The sequence below is a fragment of the Oncorhynchus masou genome, chromosome 28 (assembly GCF_036934945.1).
Source record: "Oncorhynchus masou masou isolate Uvic2021 chromosome 28, UVic_Omas_1.1, whole genome shotgun sequence".
In the NCBI taxonomy this organism is placed as follows: Eukaryota; Metazoa; Chordata; class Actinopteri; order Salmoniformes; family Salmonidae; genus Oncorhynchus; species Oncorhynchus masou.
In genome coordinates, this window is record NC_088239.1 from 6,527,000 (window position 1) to 6,538,504 (window position 11,505).

Here is an 11,505-nt window from a genome sequence, read left to right on the forward strand (position 1 = left end):
AAGACCTCAAATCCAGAGGAGATGGATCTTTCTCGAGGAGCTGGGTAAGGCATTGGTAAGACCTCAAATCCAGAGGAGATGGATCTTTCTCGAGGAGCTGGGCAAGTCGTTGGTAAGACCTCAAATCCAGAGGAGGCAACATATCCCAAGGACCCCGTCTTCTGCAGCCATCGTGAGGAGGATTCAGGAGGAGGATGCTGGTGCCCCATCTGCCACACCCACAGAACCAACAACTCCAATACAGGAAGTAAGTGTGAGTGATATTGTTGCAGGTGTGTATGTCTGACTCTCCTACCTTGGCCTGCTGTAACTATATATGTGAGTGAGATGCTAGTAAAATTCCTGAACTCAGTGTTTTCTTCATTCTAGATTGCAGCCGGTAGCAACAAGAAGAGCTGATGGGATGTGTGTGGACTTAAGAAGGACCCGAATACACAGAACACATGCGTCTTGTGCAAGAAATACATTTGCAACACACACACACACACACACACACACACACACACACACACACACACACACACACACACACACACACACACACACACACACACACACACAGTAGAACTCTGTCCCTCATGTGGTATGTAGACCGGACTTCATTTGTGTTCAATGGGGCTCATTATAATTTTCATAAAATACTGTATGTAAAATTTGTCCTTCCAATTTGTTCAATTCAAAGCAATAAACATCAATAGTGATGAAAAACTTGTTTCATTTATATTTGTTCAAGATAAACATGATTTGTTCCACCCATGTTTGATTATAAAACATTTTTGTGGACAAAAATCACATTTTATTTAAAAAAACAAATAGTGCTTTTATTGATAAATGTGATCTAGCAGGTAAATATTAACCATGTATACGTTGCTTGTAATTGATATGTCAACATCGAGGTATTAAGTATTTGTACATAAATTGCTATGCTGTATTGTTTAAAAACCCAATAATGTTTCTGGGTTCATCAGACCCACAAACACTGACTGAATAACAAACACATGAACAATACACAAGGGGTTGAACAATACCAGAATGTCCAATCAATTCCCTGTATTAAACTTGAATGCTAATCAACGTAGCCTCATTACTATTTTACGACTCGGCGCCATTTGCAAAATGTCACTCAACAAAAGTGTATACCCACAACCCAATCGATACTCGTCTCCATTTCCATCTAACTGTAAATACAGCAGCTGAGATATGGACCGGGGTCAGGCAGTTGGGGTTATGTGTGGTTCTGGGAAAAACAAGGGGCTGCAATAAAGTAGATTGATCAATAAAGTAGATTGATCAATGTTGTGACACAGTATCCTGGTCTCGGTCTGGAGCTGTGGCTCTGGCCTTCTGGGCCCTGATCTCTGGAGCCAGGCTGTGACCTCTGAGGTTGGCCTCCTTCTGCTATTGATGGCCCACCAGATGCTGTTACCACACTACTGGGACTTGTCATTGTTCAATAAGACATCATTGTGACTGTTCTGAACCAAGTCATTTAATATCTGTGGGTGACTGGTCTGAACCAGGTCATTTAATATCTGTGGGTGACTGCTCTGAACCAGGTCATTTAATATCTGTGGGTGACTGGTCTGAACCAGGTCATTTAATATCTGTGGGTGACTGGTCTGAACCAGGTCATTTAATATCTGTGGGTGACTGGTCTGAACCAGGTCATTTAATATCTGTGGGTGACTGCTCTGAACCAGGTCATTTAATATCTGTGGGTGACTGGTCTGAACCAGGTCATTTAATATCTGTGGGTGACTGCTCTGAACCAGGTCATTTAATATCTGTGGGTGACTGCTCTGAACCAGGTCATTTAATATCTGTGGGTGACTGGTCTGAACCAGGTCATTTAATATCTGTGGGTGACTGGTCTGAACCAGGTCATTTAATATCTGTGGGTGACTGGTCTGAACCAGGTCATTTAATATCTGTGGGTGACTGGTCTGAACCAGGTCATTTAATATCTGTGGGTGACTGCTCTGAACCAGGTCATTTAATATCTGTGGGTGACTGCTCTGAACCGGGTCATTTAATATCTGTGGGTGACTGCTCTGAACCAGGTCATTTAATATCTGTGGGTGACTGGTCTGAACCAGGTCATTTAATATCTGTGGGTGACTGGTCTGAACCAGGTCATTTAATATCTGTGGGTGACTGGTCTGATCCAGGTCATTTAATATCTGTGGGTGACTGGTCTGATCCAGGTAATTTAATATCTGTGGGTGACTGGTCTGAACCAGGTCATTTAATATCTGTGAGTGACTGCTCTGAACCAGGTCATTTAATATCTGTGGGTGACTGGTCTGAACCAGGTCATTTAATATCTGTGGGTGACTGGTCTGAACCAGGTCATTTAATATCTGTGGGTGACTGGTCTGAACCGGGTCATTTAATATCTGTGGGTGACTGCTCTGAACCAGGTCATTTAATATCTGTGGGTGACTGCTCTGAACCAGGTCATTTAATATCTGTGGGTGACTGCTCTGAACCAGGTCATTTAATATCTGTGGGTGACTGCTCTGAACCAGGTCATTTAATATCTGTGGGTGACTGCTCTGAACCAGGTCATTTAATATCTGTGGGTGACTGGTCTGAACCGGGTCATTTAATATCTGTGGGTGACTGGTCTGAACCGGGTCATTTAATATCTGTGGGTGACTGGTCTGAACCGGGTCATTTAATATCTGTGGGTGACTGCTCGGAACCAGGTCATTTAATATCTGTGGGTGACTGGTCTGAACCAGGTCATTTAATATCTGTGGGTGACTGGTCTGAACCGGGTCATTTAATATCTGTGGGTGACTGCTCGGAACCAGGTCATTTAATATCTGTGGGTGACTGCTCTGAACCAAGTCATTTAATATCTGTGGGTGACTGGTCTGAACCAGGTCATTTAATATCTGTGGGTGACTGGTCTGAACCAGGTCATTTAATATCTGTGGGTGACTGGTCTGAACCAGGTCATTTAATATCTGTGGGTGACTGCTCGGAACCAGGTCATTTAATATCTGTGGGTGACTGGTCTTAACCGGGTCATTTAATATCTGTGGGTGACTGCTCGGAACCGGGTCATTTAATATCTGTGGGTGACTGGTCTGAACCAGGTCATTTAATATCTGTGGGTGACTGCTCGGAACCAGGTCATTTAATATCTGTGGGTGACTGCTCGGAACCAGGTCATTTAATATCTGTGGGTGACTGCTCGGAACCAGGTCATTTAATATCTGTGGGTGACTGGTCTGAACCGGGTCATTTAATATCTGTGGGTGACTGGTCTGATCCGGGTCATTTAATATCTGTGGGTGACTGCTCGGAACCGGGTCAATACCTCAAAATTATTACAACCGAATTCCAGTAGATCATAACAGAACTTTCAACTTCAACCATTTAACGTAATTCAGAGAATTAAAGGAAACACAAATTAATCTGATATAACATTTTTCAATATTTTTTATTTAATTACTTTTTCTTAAAAATTTAAACAAACAACACAAAAAACTATTTTCCTTTAAGGAAACTTACAGTTGGTGATGATATTTTGTATCAATGGCTTCCAATCAATTCCACTCCAGTGAATTAAACATTAAACACTTGGAAATTACTCTTTGAAATGCATTCATCAAACACTCGGAAGACCTACATAAAAAAAACTAAGTGTGTGTTATTCGTTCTTGTGAGAACATCATTTGAAGCGCTTCTCTCACTTTTGACATCCCAAAAGAGGTAGTGATGAAATATGACATACTCTAGCACCTTCCTAGAGTATGTCATATTTTATCACTACATTATGAGATTTAAATGTAACCAAATTAGCTCATTGTCCTGAACATCTAGAAAAATAAATTGGTTTAGCTTATTTATATTTGGGCTGTCCTGTCGTTCCTCCCACACCACCCACATCCAAACCCTGGTGTTACCCATCTGTCAGTTCTCGTTCTCTCTCTCTCTATCTCTCTGAAATACACAAATTCACCACTGCCAACGGCATCAACAATTATCAATCCCCTATAATCCTGTGTTCCGCCAAAATAAGAGCTCGTAATGCGGTTGGCCGTTTAGCGCACCGGCATCTTTATGATTAATGCAGTTGGTCGTATAGCACACTGGCATCTTCATGACTAATGCAGTTTTCTGTTTAGGACACTGGCCTCTTTGTGACTAATGCAGTTTACTGTTTAGGACACTGGCATCTTCATGACTAATGCAGTTTTCTGTTTAGGACACTGGCATCTTCATGACTAATGCAGTTTGCTGTTTAGGACACTGGCATCTTCATGACTAATGCAGTTTTCTGTTTAGGACACTGGCATCTTCATGACTAATGCAGTTTGCTGTTTAGGACACTGGCATCTTCATGACTAATGCAGTTTGCTGTTTAGGACACTGGCATCTTCATGACTAATGCAGTTTGCTGTTTAGGACACTGGCATCTTTATGACTAATACAGTTTGCTGTTTAGGACACTGGCATCTTTGTGACTAATACAGTTTACTGTTTAGGACACTGGCATCTTTGTGACTAATACAGTTTGCTGTTTAGGACACTGGCATCTTTATGACTAATACAGTTTGCTGTTTAGGACAATGGCATCTTTGTGACTAATACAGATTGCTGTTTAGGACACTGGCATCTTTATGACTAATACAGTTTGCTGTTTAGGACACTGGCATCTTCATGACTAATACAGTTTGCTGTTTAGGACACTGGCATCTTCATGACTAATAAAGTTTACTGTTTAGGACACTGGCATCTTTGTGACTAATACAGTTTCCTGTTTAGGACACTGGCATCTTTATGACTAATACAGTTTGCTGTTTAGGACACTGGCATCTTCATGACTAATACAGTTTATTGTTTAGGACACTGGCATCTTCATGACTAATGCAGTTTTCTGTTTAGGACACTGGCATCTTTATGACTAATACAGTTTGCTGTTTAGGACACTGGCAACTTCATGACTAATGCAGTTTGCTGTTTAGGACACTGGCATCTTCATGACTAATGCAGTTTGCTGTTTAGGACACTGGCATCTTCATGACTAATGCAGTTTGCTGTTTAGGACACTGGCATCTTTATGACTAATACAGTTTGCTGTTTAGGACACTGGCATCTTTGTGACTAATACAGTTTGCTGTTTAGGACACTGGCATCTTCATGACTAATGAAGTTTATTGTTTAGGACACTGGCATCTTTGTGACTAATACAGTTTGCTGTTTAGGACACTGGCATCTTTATGACTAATACTGTTTGCTGTTTAGGACACTGGCATCTTTGTGACTAATACAGTTTGCTGTTTAGGACACTGGCATCTTTATGACTAATACAGTTTGCTGTTTAGGACACTGGCATCTTTATGACTAATACAGTTTGCTGTTTAGGACACTGGCATCTTCATGACTAATACAGTTTACTGTTTAGGACACTGGCATCTTTGTGACTAATACAGTTTACTCTGGCAAATGCAGCTCCAACATGATGCATAGAGGGAGATTATATCTGCGTTTCAAATCAATCTTTCACTTGTGTACTTTAAACTGTTCATTATACTGGATCTCCTTATCTCCAATGTTTGAGGACGATATGTTTATCATATCACTATAACAGTGTCCAGTAGGTCTATCATATCATTATAACAGTGTCCAGTAGGTCTATCACGTTACCGTAGTAGTGTCCAGTAGGTCTATCATATCATTATAACAGTGTCCAGTAGGTCTATCACGTTACCGTAGTAGTGTCCAGTAGGTCTATCATATCATTATAACAGTGTCCAGTAGGTCTATTACATTACCGTAGTAGTGTCCAGTAGGTCTATCATATCATTATAACAGTGTCCAGTAGGTCTATCACATTACCGTAGTAGTGTCCAGTAGGTCTATCATATCATTATAACAGTGTCCAGTAGGTCTATCACATTACCGTAGTAGTGTCCAGTAGGTCTATCACATTACCGTAGTAGTGTCCAGTATGTTTATCTTATCATTATAGCATTGTCCAGTACGTTTATCATATCATTATAACAGTGTCCAGTAGGTCTATCATATCATTGTAGCAGTGTCCAGTAGGTCTATCACATTACCATAGTAGGGTCCAGTACATTTATCATATCATTATAACAGTGTCCAGTAGGTCTATCATATCATTGTAGCAGTGTCCAGTAGGTCTATCACATTACCATAGCAGTGTCCAGTACATTTATCATATCATTATAACAGTGTCCAGTAGGTCTATCACGTTACCATAGTAGTGTCCAGTAGGTCTATCACGTTACCGTAGTAGCGTCCAGTAGGTCTATCATATTACCATAGTAGTGTCCAGTACGTTTATCATATAATTATAGCATTGTCCAGTAGGTCTATCATTTTCATTGTAGCATTGTCCAGTAGGTCTATCATATCATTATAACAGTGTCCAGTAGGTCTATCACGTTACCGTAGTAGTGTCCAGTAGGTCTATCACGTTACCGTAGTAGTGTCCAGTAGGTCTATCATGTTACCATAGTAGTGTCCAGTACGTTTATCTTATCATTATAACAGTGTCCAGTAGAATTAGATGTCAATCCAGACACGGTTGTATTAATGCATTCTTTACATGTAATGGTCATCAAACAATTGCATTTGATTACATGATCAGATCAGATATGGATTATTCTTGGGATCATTATGGTATTGGTTTTATACTGGCGGTGAGGTGTATGAACTATGCTGATATATGTTCTTAGGTTCTTATATTTCAGAATAAATAACCCACCGACACTAGAGAAGCTTTAACCAAGTTTAATTATTCCCAAAGTTTCTGTACAGCTGTAATTCAGACAACCCAACATTTGTCCCATCCAGATATTTATATATCTCACTTAAGACACTCCTCCTTCTCTTCAATCCTTCATATGGTTTAACAGGAAAAGAGTAACAAGATACCAAACCTTTAATACTCCCTTATGAGAATCTGTCCTCACCTCCGGACCTCAACCCCTCCTTCATCTAATCCACAGATGTCCATCTGTCTCCCCTGTAACAACACGTTGCTCTGCTCCCATCCCTCAACACATTCCACAGCTCTCTGTCTTTCTACTGTCACGGCCCCTCCTCTGCATTGCAGGGGCGGTTCCTCCTGCAGGCAGAGGAGGGTCATTAGTGATTGGAGCCACCTGGGGCTCAGGGTATTTAAACTGCTTCACTAACCACTCTTGTCTCTGTCTCTCTGCTCCTCCAGGTATGATTCTCTTTTGTTTGTGCCTTTGTAGTTTTCACTCAGTCATATTCACACACACACAGATTCACGCATCCCTGCACTTTACATACAGCTTACATTATGATACTTTCACACCTCATTCCTTTTTCTTTGTTTAAAGTTAATAGTTTTTGGTTCATAATAAAGAACCGTTTTGATTGGCCTAAACCTGTTGTTCGTGTCCCCCTCATTTTTGCCACAGGCTTTGGTCACTACAGAGACCCAGTCTCTTTTACTCCTTAATATGCAATGTGTCTAATCTATCACGTCTTTAGACTGTCAATGTTCAAAATGTCGAATCCAACAGTGTAGTACTGTACATTTTTCTGGAGTCATTTGAAAATGGCAATAATAACATGAGAATGGTGCTGTTGAGGTTGTAATGTCCATTGCAATACAAGTTTATTTGAATAAATGGGGGGGATGTCGATCATAACAACAATGTGCTTGGCTGAACAGTCACGTTTTACCCTCACTTTCTAGATGATTTCTAATTATGCAGATAGCCCTGATCTAAGTGTTGATTTATAGTATAGTCGTTGATACAAACACATATCCCATTGACATAGACTAATACTGTAGGTTTCATGTGTCTATCTGTCTTTCCACGACATCAAGAACCGATGTCCAGATGGCGTCAGACCGTTTATAAACCAACCAACACATTCCTCGGGAGAAACATGGACACCTAGTTAACTCACAGACCAGAGAAATACTCCCTTAAAGAGTATAAACGTGATTGTCCCCCTCTAACCTTACTTTGGTTATTTGTTTAACTCAGAAACTCCCAAAGGCAACTGTTTATTGAGAGGCGCTACAAGCAAAAACAAGTAGACTTTTGTTGGCTTGCGTCAAAGTTGAGTTTCTCACCTTAGGGCATTTGTTTTAGCGTATGCACTCGCCTCATACATAATGCAGAGAGACTTTTACCCAAATTACAATGATGAAGATGACAATACAAAATGGATGCCCAGGCAGAAGTCCTGCTCTCCAACAAGAGGTGTCGTCTCAGAGATGAATGCTGAGCGGAGTGAACTGACATCTAATTAGCAGACTTTGGATCAGTGGCAGAACGGCAGATTAGCTGGTTTGATTGGTCGTTTCATGTCATAACGTATCCATAGAAACCATAGGGGAGGGACCAGTTCATGAAAGCAATTTGCAGTTCAACGAACATCCACTTTGAACTGACTTCAGAAGAGTCCAAAGTTGATGAGAGCAGAGGTAAGTGTTGATGCTGTTATGTCATATTTTTTTTTTTACTTTTAAATGTGCTAATTTTCCAAGTCCAATTTTGAATCCACATTGTTTTTTATTTTATTTATTTTATAAAATCATGAAATTCCACATGATGAAAACAATTTTGTAAGCCTTTAGTTTAGTTGTGATATCAAATTGGGTATGACATCTGACATCTGTCAAACAAAGTTATTTAAAATCGTTACAACACCCTAGAGAGTCATTTTTAGAGATGTGTAATTGGTTAACGATAATCTTTCCAACAGACAACATCCAGAGTCTGACATCCTCCCTTGCATTTCACCTCTTAGGGATTCAAATGTACAGAATGCTTACCTGGAGGAAAATGGGGGGGGAGTCATGTTTTTTCAATTTCAGTCATGGGGAGTGTCATGTAATTTGTAATTGATGAAATGTCAATATTTCTCAGTATTTTAAAATGATTTGCTTATTAGGTTATATATCAATGTGTACCCAATGCTACCCACTCATCTCTGATTCTCCGCTGGGTGCACAATATCAAGTGCGCCTATAGGCTACTTAGTGTGGTCCCAATCAAATTATACATAGCCTACAGGCTACAAAGTGCATGCTGGGAGAAAAGTTATATTTCTACGATAGCTGCTGGGATGATGTAAATAAAACTACGCTGTCATGGCTATTCCAACCCTGAGCCAAAAAACGCAATATCTAGCATGTGAACTAGCCTACAGGCTGTGTTCTGTTCAGTTTGATACGGAGAGTGCTAAGATGAAGAGGAGGACCAGATAACAACTTTGATAGATTTGATAGATGTCAATGTAATGTTTCTTGCCGATGTATTCTATCATTTATTTTACATTCACTTTGGTGCAGAGAGAATTTTGGTCAACTACTTCCGTTCGTGGATTCAAACAATCATTGTCGGTGGTAGGCATAATTAATGAATTAATTTTAATTAAGACTTTGCTAAACGACAAGGGCACCTTTTTGTTTGGGGCCTATTTCTTCCTATTTAAGAAATAGACCTACCTGTTTGACAGACAACATTAGACTAAAGGCTGCTATCTATATAGATTTGTCAGTCATTTCCTCCACCCACCATACACTCGTTAAATAGCCCACCTCCGTGTCAGTTAATGGCTGTTACGTTCAAACCAGGACGTACATTGAGGGGGTATGAGAGGGTATGCCATTAGGCTACCTTTTATTGAAGAAAATGTCAAAAAGCACAGGCCTACCCATTGTTAAAACAGATCTGATTATATAAAGTGATTTTAAACAGCACTTTGGCCAGCGATACTTTATGCTAGAAACAAGCTGTAAAATAGCAGAGAAAGATGTGGCTCCGATGCATATCACGATGCAATTGTTTATTTTCTTTGACATTCAGAAGCTGAGCTACAACCTTTTATTGCCAGGGAGACAAAAAAATGGACTTAGCTTGGGAAGTAATATAATTCTGTCTCTGTCAATGAATTAAGCTATTTACTTTCTGTACAATATAATATTTTTAAACCCAGACAGCTTTTAGGGAAACACTTCTCTCATGGGTTAAGCAACGGAAGAAGAGCAGTCAGCAATTAAATAAATAAAAAATATGTGTCGAAGGCCAACTCTGTCTGGGGTGGAAAGGTAGGTCCAACTCTGTCTGGGGTGTAAAGGTAGGTCCTACTCTGTCTGGGGTGGAAAGGTAGGTCCAACTCTGTCTGGGGTGTAAAGGTAGGTCCTACTCTGTCTGGGGTGGAAAGGTAGGTCCTACTCTGTCTGGGGTGGAAAGGTAGGTCTACTCTGTCTGGGGTGGAAAGGTAGGTCCTACTCTGTCTGGGGTGGAAAGGTAGGTCCTACTCTGTCTGGGGTGGAAAGGTAGGTCCTACTCTGTCTGGGGTGGAAAGGTAGGCCTACTCTGTCTGGGGTGGAAAGGTAGGCCTACTCTGTCTGGGGTGGAAAGGTAGGTCCTACTCTGTCTGGGGTGGAAAGGTAGGTCCTACTCTGTCTGGGGTGGAAAGGTAGGCCTACTCTGTCTGGGGTGGAAAGGTAGGTCCTACTCTGTCTGGGGTGGAAAGGTAGGTCCTACTCTGTCTGGGGTGGAAAGGTAGGCCTACTCTGTCTGGGGTGGAAAGGTAGGTCCTACTCTGTCTGGGGTGGAAAGGTAGGTCTACTCTGTCTGGGGTGGAAAGGTAGGTCCTACTCTGTCTGGGGTGGAAAGGTAGGTCCTACTCTGTCTGGGGTGGAAAGGTAGGTCCTACTCTGTCTGGGGTGGAAAGGTAGGTCCTACTCTGTCTGGGGTGGAAAGGTAGGTCCTACTCTGTCTGGGGTGGAAAGGTAGGTCCTACTCTGTCTGGGGTGGAAAGGTAGGTCCTACTCTGTCTGGGGTGGAAAGGTAGGTCCTACTCTGTCTGGGGTGGAAAGGTAGGTCCTACTCTGTCTGGGGTGGAAAGGTAGGTCTACTCTGTCTGGGGTGGAAAGGTAGGTCCTACTCTGTCTGGGGTGGAAAGGTAGGCCCAACTTTTGAAAGTACCATGCTCAGATTCCTAATGTCTAATGATTTAATTATTTGCAAACAGGGACAGCTTTGTTGCAAACAAGACACACACTGATTTTGCATTGGAGCAATATGATAAGCACGTAGGCCTATCTCTGTTCTTTCTTAGCCTGTAATTTTGGTAATTTGTGTGGTATTAAAAAATATTCTGCTAATATAGAAAATGATGTAGAAGTGCATAAAATGTTTATGAAAGGCATTTTGTTTCTTGGAGCTGCAAATGCAATGATGGATTCATGCAATGCTTTTACTTTAAAGGGGATATTTCCACCCCCACTCTTGTCCACGGTGGTCTGTGAACCCACAACCTGCTGCCCAGCAGCCCTGTGTGCTATCAACTTTATTGTGTTGCCATGTGATACTTGTGATATAGCAGTTCTAAAACAGCATATCTAATGCTCTGGCCTGTCCAAGAAGTGAGGGTATCTAATGCTCTGGCCTGTCCAAGAAGTGAGGGTATCTAATGCTCTGGCCTGTCCAAGAAGTGAGGGTATCTAATGCTCTGGCCTGT